At 34.7% G+C, this 20,080-nt stretch overlaps 1 protein-coding gene across 2 annotated transcripts in view; it reads left to right on the plus strand.

Annotated features, from left to right (window-relative positions):
• BABAM2 (BRISC and BRCA1 A complex member 2) overlaps positions 1-20,080 on the plus strand; it is a 163,242-nt gene that overhangs the window by 61,737 nt on the left and 81,425 nt on the right. The gene's annotated exons all lie outside the window — the stretch shown is intronic.

Genomic DNA, 20,080 nt, shown 5'->3' on the forward strand with positions numbered 1-20,080 from the left:
ATCTGTAAAACTCATGAACCAGCAAATCTGTATCTGCAAATACATAAATGCATAAAGCACGATGGTAGGATTTTCTGAAGGATGTTTCCATGCTGAGCCCACAGCCCCTTTCTGGTACTGGGGTTCTTTCTAAGGCTTCAGATCAGGGCTTAAATCCTACAGCAGCTCATATATTGACATTTGAATGTAAATTTGGTTTATAAAAGTGCCAGTTGCTGTTACAAGGACTGGGTTGGTTTAATGTTCTGGGGTTCTTCTTGTTCTTGCTTTCAGCTTACTAGACTATGTCTTCTTAAGAAAGAATAGTATTAACATGAATGTGCATCTGTATGGTGATTGCCTATGATTTTTAGTCATGCTTGGTTTGAATGCTGTGATTTGCATTGGTAACTTTTTTTTTTTTTGCTGAATATACAAAATCTTTTCATGACTGCCAGTCTTAAAAGGAGGTTTAATTTGTTTAGTTTTTTTTTTAAATATATGTATGTAAAATAATCATGTAGTGGCATGTGTAGCACTTCTCACTTTTACTTGGTTTCATGGGTTTAGAGGTTTTAGACAAAAATAAAAATTAAAAAATTAAAGCTTTTACATTGAAACAGTTACTCTCAGCAGTAAACATACTGAGGTTGACTGATCCATCACTTTTATTTTTGTCTAATTGATAGTGGCAATGTCATTAATCATAATACCATGAAACATAAAGTAAAAACAAAAAAATTGGATGTTCTGCTGTTTTTCTTCCATGTTACCAAAAAATTCTCAGCATTTTGTCTACCAATTGCTAGCTAGTAGTGTGCCATGTTCCTATAAAGCTTTTAATTTCTATAGTAACTTCTGTTTAGGAAGGTAGTTGCTTGTTTACAGAAGGTATATGTAGGCATTTTCTGTTTTAGAAGGAGACTTTAGAGGGAGAGGGCTTGTCCAGCAGCATCTCAGTGAGACAGTGAAAGAACAGCAAGTAAAACTTAGACTTCTCGACTCTCTGTTGCTGTTTTAAGAGTTTAGGTGTTCATGCTAGAACTTGTATGTCTTTCATGTGCTGGGACCTGTAATCATTGCGAACAGCACATCCATGGGAGAGAAGGGGCAGTGGGGAGGAGCATTAGTTTGGTTTCATTGGGTGCAATTAGGTGCACTCCTTAGGCCTTAGCAGGTTACCAGTACATCAAAATTTGGGCAAAAAGATGTCCATTAATTAAATGTTGGTTTTGAGTTGTGTAATGAACTGTCTGGAGTGCATATATAACACTTAAGTATATCCATATAATACCATTAGGAAGTCCTTCTGATGAAGGAAAATTGGGAAATAGAGTTAAACTGGTAATGCTGTTCCATCTCTTGCCACATTTTGTCATTTTAATTACTTGCTTTTGTAGTTGTCTTAAGTAATAAACTACTGAAATATATATGCTTTTAATATATTGGAGGGTGTTTATATATTTGGAGATATCAGTCTTTGTTTTACTGTAAAATCTTCTCTGGTGTAGAAAAATGTTAGACAAATATGACTGATGGCTTGACTAAAACTGATGACTGACTGATGGTATGTAAATAATCAGTGATTCATTTGCAAAACCCTGAGGACAATGTGTTGGTTAACAAAGAATAAACACACTCATTCCAATTTATTATTCTCATTGTTTAGCATTTATAATGTGTGTCCTAGATAAAATCATTAATTCTATCTAATTTCACCTAGACTCATTACTTTTTCTAAGTAATAAATCTTATTTAATTTTCATTTTACTATTGTTAAGTGATTAGATAAGTTCTTGAAATATAGGTCAAATTATACTCAGGTTCCCATTTTGACATACATGTAAGTATTGTTGCTTTTCCTCCCTACATAAATTAGATGAAATTAGTAACTGATCATCTCACAAGTTCTAATTTAATATATTGTTCACAGGAATTGTGACATATAAAAAACATCTGTGTTTCAGACAGGACTTGAAACATGACCTAGGTGTATGCAAATTCAGATTGGAGTCCTGAGCTGTGAGTAGAGAGCTTGTCCAAGGCTTTAACCAGAGCAGTGTTCTTCCTCTCCTCTCTCTTTCTATAACTTTCACAACTCATCACAGTTAAAATTAGCAGTCATTTAAGTTCGGTTCATTTTGGCACACTTCTCTTCAAGGAAAAACAAGCCATGCCTATCAACAGAAAGAGTTGTGTGACTTCAGAGTTGCTGGAGATTTTTCTCCTAGGCCATTTTTCCACTATTATGGGTTCTTACTGTTGTGCCATTATAACATTCTTCAGTATTCTTGAGTGTCTTAAGGTGATTTTGGACACCTCTTCACATTTGGACAATAACTGTATCTCTGAAGATACTTAGAACTTCAATTATACCTTCTTTCTAAAGTTCACAGAATTGAGCGGTGTTCTGCATGAAAGAAAAGCACTGCAACTGTTTCACTTATTAAAAAAAAAAATTGAAAAGCAAATAAATGGCAGAACAGAGACCAGAGTACATGCTATCTGACTTGCAGTCTGTATGAGAAATATTTAAACTAAAATACAATTTTAATTTTATATTCTTAAAGGCTGTGGTTCATCTTTGTTTACAACACCTTTCTAGGTAGAATGTAGTTCTTTATGTATCCATTTCATTTTATGTATATCATTTATTTTGACAATGTCAGTAAAAGGCTGTTAAAATGGCAGTAATTTCTGGGCTTTGTTTTATGTAATTAACATTGACTGCACTAGAGCTACTGAACAGAAGAGCAGTTTCTCTTGTATTAATGTTCTTTTTTACATGGTGATTCAAACGCCTTTTTCAAGTTTTGCGGATTTTTTTAATATAAAATCAGAAATGGTTGAAACTTTATTTCAAGATGTGTAAATTATAGGTAGATATTACTTGTTTGGTAGAAATAGAAGACTGAGGTGTTAGTAATACAGTGCTTTAGGACTGAGTGCTTTATGAGCTTTCCTAAAACAAAAGAAATGTTGAAATGAAATCACCAGAGATTCTCTTGATGCAATAGCAAATGTTTCATAAGAAGCTGTGAAACTGAATGTGTAATAAACAAGACTGGCATTTACAACTGTGTTCTTGCAGCATCAGTTTTACTGTATGGCAGCAACTTAATAGCTAAAATATTCTCTTTGTTTCTTTTTTTGTTGTTGTTGTTTACCACATGTTGCCAGTTCCTTCTTGAAAAGATGTGTGATCAAACTGCAGGCCCATTTACAGGCCTTCAGGCAATGATAGTATCACATTTAGGAGACTATACCTATTAAAGCAACTTGGAGGCATATATTATTTCTCTGACTCATGTAAGGCAGCATTGCAGTATGCAGAATTCCTTTCCCTTGGCTTCTTTATTTATGAATTTTGTGAATATAGCTGAATAAACTTATCCCTCCTGGAAAAATGGTATAGAAAGTTATATGCCACTGATACAGAAATGTTATCACTGTTACAAGAAGGTGAGTAATTGTGTATGAGTAAGAATTATGTTAATATAGTCCTTCAATGCTAAATATAAAAGAAGATATAGCACAAAGAGATAATTTAATAGAAAAGAACTGAGAGTCATTCAAAGCCAATTAAGAAGTGGAGATCCATGTAAGATTGAAAAAATTGCAGTCTCATAGGTTTGGAAGGATGCATTCCCAGGAAACTTGGAAAATTGTAATAGTGATCTGTATAAGTGGGATTTGAAAAAAGAAATTTAATTAATTTTGCAATGCTGTTCATCAAGACAGAACATGAGTGTGCTTAGCAGGACACCTCTTCTAGAGCAGTTTTTTGGCACATACAGATGTAGGTTTTAAGTAAAGTCACCACATTTGTGAGCAGTAGAAATAGTGAAGCTTCATTTCATACAGGTTTAATCCCTCTTCTTGAATCACTGTACTATGCTGTTATTTCTCCCATGTGTCCTGTGTAGGATTTATCAAGTGAAAAGATGAGAAATGTTTTCACTCTTTGGCCCCCCCTTTTGCTGCCTTTCATAGCAAACTGAATTGACCTGTCGCAGTGTTTGGTGGAATAACCAGTTGTGTCTCTCCTCTATCTGACTGCTGATCTTCATAGAGCTTCTATGAACTTAATTATCTTTTGAGACTACAAACAGGTCAGGGAAAGGAGTGAAGAGAGTGGGGAGGTGTCTGAAAAGAGTGGTTATGTATGCACTGAATCTGAAACTAAATTAAAAGGGAAAAAAAAATATTACAGCATGTCTACATTAGAATGAAAAACTTGATAACATTCAAAATTTTTTCATCATCCAAAAAGTTTTAGAACAACTTGGCTCAAGTGTGATGAATGCACAAGCAGAGTATTTACACTAGCTTAGCACCAAGACATTCACTGGAATTTGTTTGTAAACTCCTTCCTGCAGCTTTATCATCTATCAGTGTTGTTTAAATCAATTTGGGAATGCCTGTCTAAGGGATTATACAGTTGAAATCTTTAGTCAAGTGATCCATTTGGAAACATTTGAGGTAGATCATGGTGCAGCTGATTTTCTTCTTCCACTGAGTACATCATCACTGTTACTGTGAAGGAAATCTCTCCTTTAATGTAAGCTAAAAGAATCAATAATAAGTTTTCAATATGAAGACTGTTAACTGCTCATTGAGTATGCAAAAGCTATTTTGGGGTTGGACAGAAAAAACAAGAGTCTGAATTTGTAGAGAAAGATGAATAATCTCTGCATTACCATATTAAGGCAATTTTGGAACATACTTTCAATTAAGATATTTACAGCTGTACAAAACATTAGTGTTTTTTGAATCACAGAGAAAGACTGGAAGAATGTCTTATCTCTTTATCTTTGTGTTCTAATTTTGTATTCTTTGAAAAATAGAATGAAAAAGAGTCTTCTTGAGATTAATATTTTGGAAGCTTACTGCATGTAAACTTTTGAAAACACTGTTTTGAAACTGTTACAGTACTGTCTCCAGATACTTATTTGTTTCTCCTGTGCATGATGGTGTTCAGATCTTTGCAAAACTATTACTCAGAAAACCAAGTATTTGCAAATGCTCAATTTATCACTTCATGTAAATGATTACTTCGGGACTGTTTCCTTTTTTTTTTTTTTAATGCAGCCATTAATTGCAATCCAGCTTCTAACACACTGAAAGCTAGGCAGATATGGAGCCAAGCATGTATTAATGCTGATTGAGAAGGGAATATTCAAAAATTGACAAAAATACCTTGACAGTGTCCTGTTAAGTAACCATCTACAAATATATTAATTCCATTATTTTAATGGGCTCCTTTCTTGATTAATCAATGGCCTTATTCTCTTAAGCGTATCTGTCAGGACATGTCTTCCTAACAAATCTGTTCAGCCTGGAGCATGTAAAGCATCATCCTCATCTTCAAACTGTGTTAAGTCAAGAAAGTGTTGTGGTAATGTTGGGCATTGCTTGTCCAAGAACATTAAGACCCTTGGTCAGGATCTTTTTAACCATAAAAGGATGTCTGTTATGCTTTCTTGTTTGGTATAAGTTGGAAGGGAGTGAAAAAAAATACAGAAGGAATTTTTATTGCAGAGAAGTATTTCCCTCTAAATAGCATATGAAGGAATACTGTGTCTGAAAAAAAAAATTGTTGGCAGGGGAAGAAGTAGTCTAATAAATGTTGCTGATAAAGACTTAGCCTTAGATGACTATTCGATTTAAAACTCAAATTTTTCTACCATAAGCATAAAAAGTTAATTTTTAGACAACTACTTACATTTCTTCTATTTGTGTAAATTCTTCTCTAGATACTAGATCAGATTTCTTTTATCTTTTTTCCCACCACAGTTAGAGACTGTTATCAATTGCATTTGTTTAGAAGCTTGCCTGTAAAATGAAGAAAAAGTAAAAGAACGTGATGATGTGTGTGTTCCAAGAATTTGCATATGAAGATAAGAGTTTTTCAGTGCAGTTCTAACCTGGTTGTGTACAAACATAACTGTTAGCAAAATGTTTATTTATTGTTTTTCAATATGTTTTGTATTTCTTATGAGAATGATGACAAATTACTGGGTGTTGATGTCTAGGGTGGGAAAATGATACATTTTATTTTAAGATTTTGAAATCATAAAATAAGTTCAAAAGTGAATAGGCACTATTTTTCAATTGGCATTACATTTTTAACAGTATATTTCCCTTTCAAGTGTAGCAGTAATACCAAAATTCTCAAACTCACCTTTAAGTGACCACAACTGTTGAGCACAAGAAGAGGACAGGATGTGCTTTTTGCATCCCTGTTTGTCCATGGGTGGTGCACAGATCGGTATATTACAAATATATATTTTGATATATTACCAAATAGCTTTAAAGCCTTGGAGTGAGCACCAGTGTCTTCTCTTTCCTTGTGTCACTGTGAGATTATCAATGTGAAGGATCTGGAAGAACAATTTTTATATTTTTTTTTTCCACTGAGGTTCTTCAAGAGATTAGTTTTGATGCTGAGAGGGCATAATTTCTTGGGTTTTCCTATATAAAACAAGGGGCAAATATTTAAAACTTATTAGTGGAATAAATTTCCAAATTGATACAATGTTTTGAGACTTACTGCAGTCTTAAATTTCTTTCTACAACAAATTATTGGTTGCACAGCTATTCAGTGGTTTGGAAGCATTTACATGCTGAAAAGCAGGTAAACAACTTTTCAATAAATGAACTTATGCGTAATGTGTGCTTTTATTTTCAGAGCAGTACAAGGAATAATTTTTTCTTGGTTGTTCTTTTTTATTATTTTCTGTAAAGAACTAGAGCAATGAGAGTAGAGTTTACTTCTTTCTATTGTATTCTTCCTGCAGTGTGTTTTGTTGAAAGTTAGATATGGTGCAAATACAAGATGTAAAACATAGATTTCTATCAGTAAAGCCTACAAAGCAATATATTTCTAGATAATTACAGAGTATAGAATGAAAATTGCCGTATTACTTTTTGGAAGGTTGGTGTGGCTTTGCTAAATCTAGATTCTCAGTTTTTCTTACACAAATACTGAAAACAATAGTACAGTTACACAGAGTAACTGATTAGTCGCTAATGAACAAAAGTCACTTGCATTTGGAAGCAAATCACTGACGTACCCAACTATCCTGAAAAATAGTTGATTTCTAGGTTTAAACTAGAGTTTTGGCTATAATGAAGAGCAGGTGTATACCTCATGGTTGGTGGGTTTTCTTCCCTGTTTTTCAAAGAAATTTTCATTATATTTCATGTTATGGGAAAGGACTAGCTGGTAGTTTCACTTCCCTGTGTTTGTGTTAGAAAAAAAGCAGAGGTTTATGATGCTGGAAAGTGATCAAGGCAAGAAGTGTTATGTCTCCTGTTATGAAACTAGTTGCGTGCAATTTTTTCAAAACAAATATTTCGGATACCTTTATGGAAAGGCTGGTCTAATTGGCCCAATTGGTGCAGTTCAGACCAGTCAAGAGACAATTGTGTTTTTATTCCATGAGGTGGACTCTGCCCTCATTGAAGTCAACAGGATCATGATCACAGAACTATATTCATAAACACAGATTTTCAAACCATCTGAAATGTAAAGGATAATTATATGGCATTATATATAAAGGCCTCTTTGTGTTATGTGCTTGTTCTGTGTTTCTGAGGGATAAATATATACAAGAATTGTAGGTGTGTCAAAGCAGCAAAACTCGTTCAGACAGGTAAAAGCATTTGAAGTGGTGTCTTTTGCACCATTAATAGTTTTGAGTTTGTCTCAGTATTTCTGCATCAATATTATGAATCCTGGTTTTAAAGATTTATTATTCCTGTGAAAGCATCAGGCTGAAATTTGGCTTATCAAATGAATTACTCTTTTATTCTTTTTCTATTAAAAGAATTTTATGTTGCCAGTGATAGTTCTCTGATACTGGAAATGCTTTTGCAACTTGAAATTTTTTTCTTGTTCACAAGTCAGTTGGTGGCAGTTAAAGGAATTGAGATTAATAAGTTTCCTTTCTGCAGCATTGATGGAGAACTTTGCAGTCAGAATCAAAAGGTTTTGAAATACTGACTTAAGCCCTGTAACATCACTGATAAGATTTATTAATCTTCACATTTTTAAATTGGGAAACTGGTATATGAACTTTTGCTAGAGTAAGGTAGTGGCAGACCAAAAATAGATTCCAGTAGTTGTGATTTTTAAGCCGTGGAGTATCAAATACAATAATGACTTCATCTGCTAATTTAGCTGGGGCTGTCAACCTAAATTTAATATAGTATTTATTAATAGGTGAGTACAAGCTGTTCTGTGTGCTAACCTTTGTCCATTTGAGTATTTGTTTATCATGGTTGAACTTTATGCAATTTAAGGAGCTGTCATTCAGTTTTTAAGTCTTCAAGTAATGTCCTTTGATACAGCAGCATTGGAGGTAGAGAGAAAATGAGCAAATTTATTAATTTCAAACAAACTGAAAAAGTTTTTAATTACTGTTTGAAACATTTTTTGCTTTAGTCATAGGTTATCTTTTAAATACTGTTTTAGTCCTTTTAAAGTAATAGTTTCAATTGCTACTGTTAACTTAAAGTGTACGTATGTATACATTCAAGACTAGAGATATTTTGAATGATAAGTACCTTCCAAATGCTTTTGTGCTGCTTTATATAAATTATTTAATGTCAGTTCAATATGTCAAAATGAACTAGAAGACAGTGGAAGTTATATTCAAGTGTATCCACGTGAGCAATGGCATCAAATTAATTTAGCATGAAGTAAGCATTCAGTGGTGAGACTTAGGTGTCATTCTCTTCTTGCTGACATTGGCAAGTGAGCATTCAGATCTTTAGGTGTAAATGACAGCTCAAGCTGTTGTGCTGTCAGGTTGATCAAACCAAAATTGAGTTCAGGAATGGCCTCGTGCCTCCTCTGGCTACCCTATGAAGAATCCAGCACTTAAGAAACTCATGAAATTTTATTATGATACCAACTGTTTATTACACAATCATTGCTATTTCCAGTGCTGAGGTGGCTTTTACCAGTGTCAGGATTGCTGATGGCTTCAGCATCAGTTCAGACAAGAATGCAAAACCTGGCATTATCATCTCTGTATTTGCCAAGTTTTCTCAACATAGAGCTCAAACCCTAGCTCCAGAAGTCTGATTGATTAGTGCCACAGTATTTCATGCTCTTTTGAAGACAGTGTCTTTCATCTTTTTTCTTGCCTGCTCTGAACTGTGCTGGAACCTGCTTGGCCCCAGTATGTCAATGGGAACAAAACCCTCCTTATATGGAATTTATTTAATTAATAAGGTTTGTTTATTTAATCAAGTGAAAAGCATAACAAATAAGGTATCTTGACTTTAAGAGTCAGTATTGGAAGGTTTATTAATCATACCTGGAGTATTCTTTGCAAAGTCCTTGGAGTTTTTCTATGCCTGTAGAGAATGTATGTTTTTTAAGACCTGTTTATTTTCTGATTTCTCAGTGCTGTCTTTCAGACAGAACAACGCTGTAGGTTCTGAAGCAGATCAGTCTTAGTATGCCTAACTTACTGTTGGTAACAGTGTCAGAAGTTTGTTACCTTTCTTTTTGAGCTTTAATAATTAATGAAGGTAACTCAATAGCAGAGCTGGATACCCTCAGACCACATTTCATTACTTTTTCAGGTGCTGAAATGTGGAAGATACTTAACTTCCCTTGTGTAAATAAAATAAAAAAAGCTAGGCATTGATAAAATATGAAGACAGAATTTTTTTCAGCAATTCAAAATACATAAAGTGACATAATTTATAATGCAAGTAAAACTGAAGCTCAGTAGTTACTTTATTTGTGATATCCACTAACAAGGATTTTACCAGAGTTGGCAAATATCTACTTAATTTCTTTGTTAGAATAATACGGCACATCATTTGTGGTGAGGACAAGAACGTCCCAAGTTTATTTAATTAAAATCAAGTTTAACTGGGAATTAATGCAAAGATATATATTCACCAACTGCCTGAGGCTCAAAAAAAAGATAGTCTATTGAGCAGACACCAGGTAACTACAACATTGCTTAAGGTTGCTCTGGTTACTGCAGCTAGGTTTGTGCCAGTACTTGTTTAAAGCTCAAGATTTTGATTCCATTACCTAAGGTCCCTCCAGAATTACAGCCAAGAAAAAGGATCTCCTATTGGACCTGGCATTAACAATAATTTCTCTATATTAGATTAAACAACAGTGTTTAAGTCACTGGGAATGTTCATATTCTGCTAAGAATAAACCTTTTTTTAGCTGACATAGTTGAACACAAGCATCACAGAATATATAAAAAATAGTTGATATATTGAAATGTTGAAAAATTTTTGAGGAGTGGGTGCATTATGTGAATTGTCTACAATGTCATGACAGTTAAGTTGTGGTTCCAGTCATTGTTCTGGATAATGCATTTTGCCGTTGAAAATATGATAGAGGAAGAGAGGCATCACTTCATATTTCATATGAAATTGGTGGAAAAATCATAGACTATGACTAGAAATGAACTTCTGTACCATGAAGACTCAGCAGAATAGTTCCTCTTATTTTGCCTATTTCAAAATCTAATCTGATACAGTGTCTCTTATCTTTAAAGGAAACACAAGTTTCTATGTTTTTGGCAATTAGTCCACTAGCAGTTTGTGTGTAATTAAGTTACCAGGTCACAAAGTATAGGGCTTTAGAGAAAGGTCTCTTCATGTAAGCATAGTGCAACAAAGTGTTTCTCAGATTTGAATTATGTTAATCATGTTAATGAATCGTGCACCAAAGTGTTTTATTTGAACTGAGACAAGGGGACAGTTGTTGACTCTGAGCTTTTATATAAGGTGTAGCACCTTTGGTAAAGTCTGGTAGTGAGTGGCTCTTTACCAACGTAAGTAGGTAGGAAATAAAGTTTTCAATAGTGGTATCTTAGTTTTCTTTGAGAAGCAATAAGATAAGACCTCATCTGCTTTGTTCAAGGAGTACATCATAGACTGATGAGCGTTAGAAGTGTCTGTGCCCACTCTGCATTTTTCTTTCACCTAATAGACATCCAGTTTTTCTGTTTTCAAAGGTAATTTAAATGAAGAGTAATCTAAATTATTATATTTCTCAAATGAGGAGCTTTTATAGAATTTTTTTTGAACTTTTATAGCTCATACTTACCCCCTGTTCTGTTTTGTCACCTCCCTGTTAATCAAAGCAACATTTTGTCTTAAATTGTTTCTCAGAGAATGAATGGATGACTTTTTCTGAGGAGCTATATAAACAATGGTCATTTCGCCATCAATCTTGAGCCTCCGCTTTCCAGGTTTATTGAACCTTAAGTACAGCATAGAATGGACTTGCTGCAAATACCCATCGTAGTCGTCTTGTACATCTATCTACCCATACAACAACAACAATTTCCATTTTTCCTTCTCAAGAATGGCTTTCAATTGGAAATGATAACCTCTAGAAGGAATGAAATACTACTGATATCTTTTGAACACATTTCCATGAAGGCATTCTTTATGCATTTTTATGTCAAGGGTTTCCCTACCATATTTCAGATAAACCAAGTTGTTCATTTAGTTGTAGTTTTAGCTCAGTTTCCTGAGGAGATGTGGCATCAGTGTCAGAGTGTGTCTGTTCTATTCTCTCCATTTTTTAAATAACTGTACCTCACATTTCAGTGTGTTCCACAGTGAAACTGGCTACGACAAAGAATGGCCTTCATTTAGTTCCTTTTCTTGTTCTAAGGTAATTTGTTGTGAGAGCTATAAAAAAATGAGTCAATTACAATACAAAGCAAACAAACATTAAGAAAAAAACTGGGCTGTTTCATTTTGTCTCTGGACTTTCCTGATATCTTTATACATCTGCCTTCCAGATAGTAAAGTCTTATGAAAGGGACTGCTCTTCTTTTAACAATAGAGCAGCAAACATGTGGTTGCCACAAAACCAGTTATTATAGTACAACTAATAATTACAGTAACCTTGTGAAGATTAAAGTTTTAATGTAAAGCATCTTCAATTTCATAGATACAAAAATACCTGCAGAGAGTATTTCTTAATGTGGGAACACTATGCTTGATTAATGCAGTGGGGTTTAAGTTCCTCTCAGAATGAAGAAAATAAAAGTTTTGGGGGAAGAAAAGAGATAGAAATCTGTAGGTGTTTCCTAATCCTAGTGGGAAACGCTATCTTTTCTCTATTTATTAAATGGAAAAAAAATAACCACTTGTCATACGCACATCTGTTTGGACACAGCCTTAAGACAAACTAATGTCAAGTAAGTGCAGTTGTTCTGAGGGAAAACCAAGATGGATGTGTTTAAGTAGCCAGTTTATATTTCAGGCTGAAGGAGCTTAAGGAATTGAAGCATCTGTTTCCATATGCCATGGAAATAAAATAAAGAAATGTACTTTAAAAAGCAGCACCCAAACCAAACAAAAACTTTTAAGAAGCCTTTCAGTTAATTAAGGATATTGAGGAATTGAATGTGGAGGAAGACAAAAGAGAATGGCATAATTTTTTAGGGACGAGAAGGAAAATATCGGAAGTTTCTTTTCATGTATACATAAATATTGCCATTGATAACATTGGGAGAGTGTTAAAGCCCGGATGCAAAGCACTTTCAGAAGCAGACCTGCTGGCAATCTGTGAAGGTTGTAGAAGTTTTGATCTTGATTATCACAGACTGTAGGGGCTGAAAAGCCTGTGTGGAGCCAGGGCAACGGTTATTTCCAAAGAATATTAACAATTTCTGTTTAATACTACCCAAGGAGTCTGGGGACCAATCAAAAGAAATGAAGGCTTGGTCTTGACAGAGCTTTCTGGAGATTGCTGTGGGGCCAAGTATAAATCAAAGGAGTAGCTTTTGTTGCAGACCAAACAGTTAACAAAGCTGCATGGAGAGAGAGAAGTCTTGAGCTTCATAGTTAAGGGGAAGTTTGTGTTCATGACGTGAGTAACTGTCTGGGCTGAAAGGTCAGAACTTGACAAGACTGTAGTGTGAATCCCAAATGAAGCAGTAAAAGAGTGAGAGAATGGAAAGATCTTCACTTCTGTTTCATTTGAGCTAATTACTGCAGTGCCCATCTGGTAACTAGAGCATAACTTCTTTGAAAAGAACCTGTATACGTACATACGGGTAGGTGCACCTGTATCTGCCATGGCTATTTCTAAAGAGTTTTAGCATTGCAATGATAGCATCGTGCAAAGGAATGTGAACATAAATAAATTGTTACATCTTCTCTCAAAATGCTGTCTTTGAACATACTCAGCTGCAGGTCACTTTACCATGGGTTGCAGTCAGTGTTACTCCTTAATTGTTTGAAACCAATAGAAGTAAAATACTATAAACTTTATTGTAACAAACAGATACACATTTGAAAGAAGGACCCAGCAGAACAGAAATGAGCTTCTGTTCCCAGTGTAACTCTGTGAAGCTTTGTTTAGATTGTAGAATGAGACAGGTGTGAGTTGAGGTTGTATTTCTGGACAGGTTGATTTATTTTGCTGGATTTACTGTTTTCAGTGATGCTAAGATTAAGGTGACATTTATTGGGTTTAAAGCATAGGTAAATATGGAATGTAACCATAAGTTTAGAACAGTTTTCAAAGTAAATAATGAATTTTTTTCCTTTCTTTTACAAATAAAAATGAAAATGCAGTAGATTTATTTGAAGAAGTCAAGTCTATTAGAATTTTCACTTAAACAGGAGTTGTTATATTGCTAATGAACTGCACATAACAGAAACATATGGCTATAGCTTCTCTAGCAGAATTTTTAGATTCATCCCATTGCTACTTAGGCTGCAGGAGTGGGAAGTTAATATGAAAGAAGGTCCATTCTTTGCATAGCTATAAAATAAAACTGAGGTTGGTGTTGGTTTTCAGTATTGATGACTAGCAATTCTTTTTATTGTAAGGACAAAAAAAATATTTACATGCTTCATGGATAGCTCCTAATTATTTTTGTATGCTAAAATACACAGTGTATTTCTATTACAACACTCACAGTTCTAAGTCTTGATGTTCCCTAAATTTACAAGATCTTACATTAGAACTGGTTCTGTGTGGTGTTGAACTGATTCTGTGTAGATGTCTGTATCTAGAACTGGATTCCCTTTGTGATGCTGTTTGACTGTATGCCAGTTGAGTTGTGACTCTAACAGGAGACTCTGACTTGTAGACCTTAAAAGGAACATGCTCCAAACAGTTAGTGGTTTTGTTTAATGTAATCAGTCTTAATTAGAGCGGACTTGTAGACTTTTCTCTGATGGCTAAAACTTGACCTATATTTATAGTTAAAGCAGTGTTTCTCAATGTGTTTATTTGAAGCTAGAGGTGATGCCAAGCTTCAAGTAGTTTCCTGCGTTCCGCAGTATATTTTCCTGTTCCCAAGGATGTGAAAATTGATGTATTGGGTAGTTGTGAGGGTTGGGGTAGAATGTGTATGTAGATGGTTTTCTTCTGTGACTGTTGCAAAGTGCTGCATACAGAGTGGAAACAGTGGGCCAACATCTCATCTGTTCTTAATATTTAGAAAGTAACAAGAAAGGATAAGCTTCTAGCATTATGTCTGAACCCTAGAAATAAAAGATGAGACACTTCATTTCTAGATAAATGACATAATGAAAAAAAACAAGGAATATTGCATGTGAGATATCAAGATGGTAGAATTTTACATAGATTTGCAAAAATCAGGTTGCTGAGAGTGGAAAGATTAATTAGAAAAATTGAGCTGAATTTGGCAATTTCAGAGAGTTTCCAGAATGCATGTGACTTGAATCTTCCTTCTCCCTTGATCCTTAAAATGCTGTTGACTGCAGTTTTGTCACTGATAAGACACAACTGTTTTCTATGTGGCTTCTTAGTAGAAAAGGCTTGATAGTTTCAGACTTACAGTTTAATAATATACATAGGAATTTAAACATTACTATCTACATCATATGTTTAATCTGTTCTATTTTACAATGGCATCTTAAGTATTGACTTCTCTGATTTTAACTGGCACTTACTTTGATTTTCACATGCTATTTTAAAAGAACATCCAATTCTGCACTTTCCCTAAGCTTTTTAAAAAAATGCTTAATATTGTCTCCAAAAAAGTATCATAGTGAGCCCTGCTATAGGTGTACATGCAAGGCAACTAAAGGACTATATTGTTTTGAAATTGTTCCCTGTAGGGAAGCTGAGGTTCATGAAGAAGGCAGAAGTAGAGGAGTTACCACTGTTGGTGTGTCCCCATGAACTCTTAACTGTTCATAACTGCAAGGTGGAGCCAAATCAATAATCATCCAGCAAATCCCATCAGTTGTGAAGCTTGAACGTCAAATCTGCATTATTTCAGAAAACTTCTGAAAATAATGTAGTGTTCAATTTACTGCTTCAAAGAAAAAGAAAATTTAAAAATAAAGCAATAAAATTCTCTCTCATATACAACAGGGTAAGAAGCTTCCAATTCAAACTTTCTTGTTGTGATCCAAGTTTTGCTTGTATGTAATCAGATCTCCCTCCCTGACAAAAAATGTACTGCTCAATTTTATGGTCAGAAAGCTGTATATCAGACCTAGAACAGGACTCTCTGTTAATTTGTCCATGCTGGGATGCTGTGCTGAAACAGCTGAGTGTATGCAGGTGACTTTAAGCCTTATGACAGCATTAAAAGTTGCATTTGCAGAAAATTATCCCCTGAACTTTGGAACAGGAGATATGAGAGAAAGTGTCAGGATAGACTTTAAAAATTCAAGAGTGGTATCAATATTAGTAGCCTTTGAACTCTAATCTTTTTTATTGAAAAAAGATTGAAAAGCTGCAGACACCATATAAGAGTTTAACTATACTTCTCCAAATTCTTCATCCTAACTTGGTGATGAATACACTGATGGAACAGATAAAAGATGTGGTGATCTTTTCTGAGTCAGTAATCAGGGAAATGTCAGTGATGGAGTCAGTCTTCCATCTGGAAATACATGATATATTTTTCTAGCAACTACCTCTTTAATTCAGTGGGACCACATTTGAGCTGGACACCCCGTGTATCAGGCACTGTCCTGGGCACGGTAAACAACAACAGATGATTCAGCCTTCACCTGAGCTGTGTGCCCAAGTACAGGAGTTAATGTCTCACACTGTAAGTTCCAAAGACCTCTCTTGACACAGCATGTCACTGAGTGTCACTTTTTTATTGTATATAGAAGGAGACTACCCCTGTGAATTTTTCTCACATTCTGTGCCTGTTTTACATGGCAGTACAGATGTGAACTCTGAAATACCAGTGTCACAATCATTTTTTGCGAATACAGCTTTTATCCCTCATTCCAGTGTCCTGCTTCTCACCTGTATCAGGACCCACCTTCACAGAAATACAAGAGAAAAGCTGTGTTTCTCTTCTTACTGCAAGAATTTTATTTTTATTACAGTTATTACTCTTTGTGACATCTGTATACATTTACACTTGTGTGCAGACCAAGTATGTTGTTTGTTGGAAAGCTGAATGTTTGTAAATAGGGCTCAAGGGGGCAGGATGCTCTGACTTCCATATTCTTTGTCCAAAGCAGAGAATGCCCCACACAGACACACACTCCTATTTTTAAGATCCATTAGACATAGATGGAATAATGAGACAAGGGGATAATAGAATTCTTTGGAAAAGAAATAAAAATACTATACCCTTGAAATGGAAACACATAATAATAGCTTGTGAATTGAGTGAATAATAAAATTCTCTGGAAAAGAAATACAAATATATCCTTGAGATGGGAATACAGAACAGCAGTTCGTGAAATCAAAAGTCCTGTGAACTTGGATAAGTAACATTCCTGTTATTTTCAGGAAACAGCAATTGACCAAAAAACTCATAGCAGTTAATAGTTTTCATATTGACACTTCCTTTTAAAAGAAAATGTTTCATATTTTTAAATCAGGTCAGCAGTGCTAAGCTGCAGTGAACAAGTTTGGAAAGACCACTGAAGACCACAAAGACCACTGAACAAGTTTAACTTTGCTTGTTTTTACCTTACACTTTGATTATTCACTTTTTCATCTGTGAAATCATATTGGTACTTCCTGGTTCACTGAAGACGTAGCTCAGGATATGGCTTTACTCTGGTGTTCTTGTTGTGACCCATGTAATCTATAGTATTTCTGATTTTGCAAAGATATTCACTGAACCAGGAACATGGAAGAATATGTGGAGAGCAGGGGGAAAAGCTTTTATTAAAAAGTTGGATTGATTTAAAAAAGAAATGCTTCTGCTGACTTGCAACCACAACACAGTTACAGAAATACTTATGATTGATGTTTCTTTCACAGTATTTTAACTTTTGCTCTCTTTTTTTTTGTGAGATCTATTAATTGTATCAATGAACTATTTCATTATCTTTAAAACAGTACTCTTGTTAGTGTCCTGCTGTCATTCTAAGAGTCAGTTCTGTACCTAGAATCTTTGCTTGTACAAATAAATTATATTCTTCCCAAATAGAATTGTTACCTCTGAATCTTTCAGCCATGAGCCCTGTATACTAATCTGTTATGTTTGTTTTGTCAATCTACACATATAAATATGCATGTATAGAAAAGCCATACTTAGCAATTAGAAGGTTGGCTTAGCAAGAAAATTATTTTATTTAAAATTGTATTAATGATTTCTTTGTCATCTAGTTAAGTACTGGGGTATTTATTAGGAGACTTTGTTTTCCAGTGGACACAAGATGACTGTTCTTTGGCCTCTGCAATGACATTGCTATTTTTAAAGCGATGAGAAATCAGTAAAACGGGGGAAAGGAATGCAAATATTGCTTTCTAAATAGGTTGCGGTCCAGTCGACTGAAGAGATGGCTGGAGAGTTTTGAGTCTTGGTGAAATCCTAATGATGGATTTGAATTCCAGGTTTTATGTGTCCCCAAATCTTTATCAGGAAAACAAGTCTAAAACAGGGCTTATATTTAATTGTCATAACTATACAGGTTGAGGAAGTAGCTGTTTGTCAAGACAGGGCAGCATTTGCTTGGTTTGAGTGCATCCAACTGCTGCTTGCTGTTTCAGGACAGTTATAAACTAAGCTTTGCAGTCTCTGAACACTTTGTTCACCTCATTATGAGCTGGTGATGGCAGAGGTGGGTGCTCCTGTCAACTTCCGGGTGCTTTTCTTGAGGTTCTAGGAAAGACATGGTGGTATTGGAATCTCTTCCTTGCCTACAAGACTTCATCAGAGTAATGGGGCATGGGGTGTCTCTCAGGGTAATTTACTTAATGGCAGAACTGTAGTGTTTTATAATAACTTAATGATTTATGTGGTCTGCCTACAAGTTAGGTTAGAAGGAAACGAAACAAAAATTAAGCAGCACTCCTGTGTAGTGTTTGATAAACTGAGGTCCTAAATTTTGTAGGAAGCAAAACTGGTTTTTTATGAATGCACAGAAAAGCCAGATGTGAGATTACTACCCAGCAGTCTAGATTTCTATTATTTATTCCTTTTTTGTGATTCTTTTTTTAAACAAAAGTTAATTTATTACCAGCTGTATTTCAAATTCTGTAAATGCTGGGTTTTAATTTTATTTTAACCTGAATGTGATACCTGGTATTGGAGTAGGTAGAGCAAATGTACTCATACTGAAGTGTCATTGAATGAATTGAAATATAGGATCATCAGCATCTCGCATACCAATCTCTTCTAAAAATATTAGATATTCTCTACTGTAGTGTCATCAAAACATACTTAACAAGTGAAGACTTAGATTCAGTCAGTATGATACAATGATCCTTGTTTGCAAATATGTTTTGTATCTCTTGTGTGTGAAAATGAATATGTGGAAACATTTTAGATTGCTTGACATTAATTTAAAAATATTCATTTTATACTGTACCTCATATTAATTTTATACTGTGCCACACCTGTATTATGTATTTCAGATTTGAGTCTCAAACTTGCCAAAATATGTTTCGGACCGTTGAAGAAATCTGCTGTGTTTTCTGAGATTGTTTTTCAGACCTAAGCAAACAGTATTGTTGTGCTGAAAGTGTCACCACAACTTTTTCTGCTGTCAAACTAAATTAATTTTTATTGTCTGAAATTTCATTAATCTTGAAGGTTTTGAATCTAGCATGTATTTTCACAGACAAAAATGTTATTCTTTCCTTCTAACCATTTGTAGTTTCTTACACTTTTCCTAACAGCATTCTTTACCTAACTCTTAACAATCATATTGTTAAAGTAGCAGTAAATTACCATGACCATAACCAAAGAAAGGAGTATAGACAAAACAAATTAATATGTAAATGTTGAACAAGAAGACCCTGAACAATGACAATGAGAAGAACCCCTGGGATGTCACACTGTTTGTGTAACATCCATTTTTTTTGTGTTCAGCTACTGATGCCCAAGTGGTATACTTGCTGGTAGTTTTAATGCTCAGTAGTTATTTGATTTATTTTGTTTAATGAAGAAAACCCAGTATGTTGTCCTAGAAGCTTGCTTTTCAGATTTTACAAAGTTGTTCCCAGGCTACAATTTCCATGTAATTTTTAAAATCAGAACAGCACTGAGCTCAAACGTGCTTTGCTCAGTGTTTGCTGCTGTGTTACCTTGGGAGAGGGACTGTGTATGGAAAGCTTTGATGCCATGAGCAGTGCACTCAAGGTAACTGCCTTTGTTTTCATTGAAGTTCCTATTTAAAGAATCAACACTCCCTGATCAGACCTGGTGGGTTTCCTGGAAGACAGGAGAAAGAATTTCCTGGAGCGATTAAATATTCTCCCTAGAGTGAAGCAGATTTCTCAGTCTCATTTGCCACTCCACATTCCTTAGCCTGCTTTTACCTAGTGTGTTTTGTTATCAAAAAAAAAAAAAAAAAAAACCAAAACAAAACCACTAGATAAAGGAAAAGATAGGGAGAACTGCTCGTATCAAAGCTAGTGAAACTGCTACACAATAAGGGTACAAGTTGCTTGTGCTTTATTTTCATTTTATTGCACACTGCCATTTGGTGGGAAAAAGCCAAACATTGCTAACACTTCTGAAGCCAGAGGTCTGTTAATACTAAGGAAGCAAAAAGTGTTGTGTATTCTCTGGTGTAATTCACATTTCAGCTTCAAAACCAGATACTTCTCTGATCAGTTGTTAATAAGTATGGTACAGGTATGTGTCATGCAGAATTTCATGAATTAAATTTGACCCTA

This window comes from Vidua chalybeata, chromosome 3, assembly GCF_026979565.1.
Source record: "Vidua chalybeata isolate OUT-0048 chromosome 3, bVidCha1 merged haplotype, whole genome shotgun sequence".
Taxonomy (NCBI): Eukaryota; Metazoa; Chordata; class Aves; order Passeriformes; family Viduidae; genus Vidua; species Vidua chalybeata.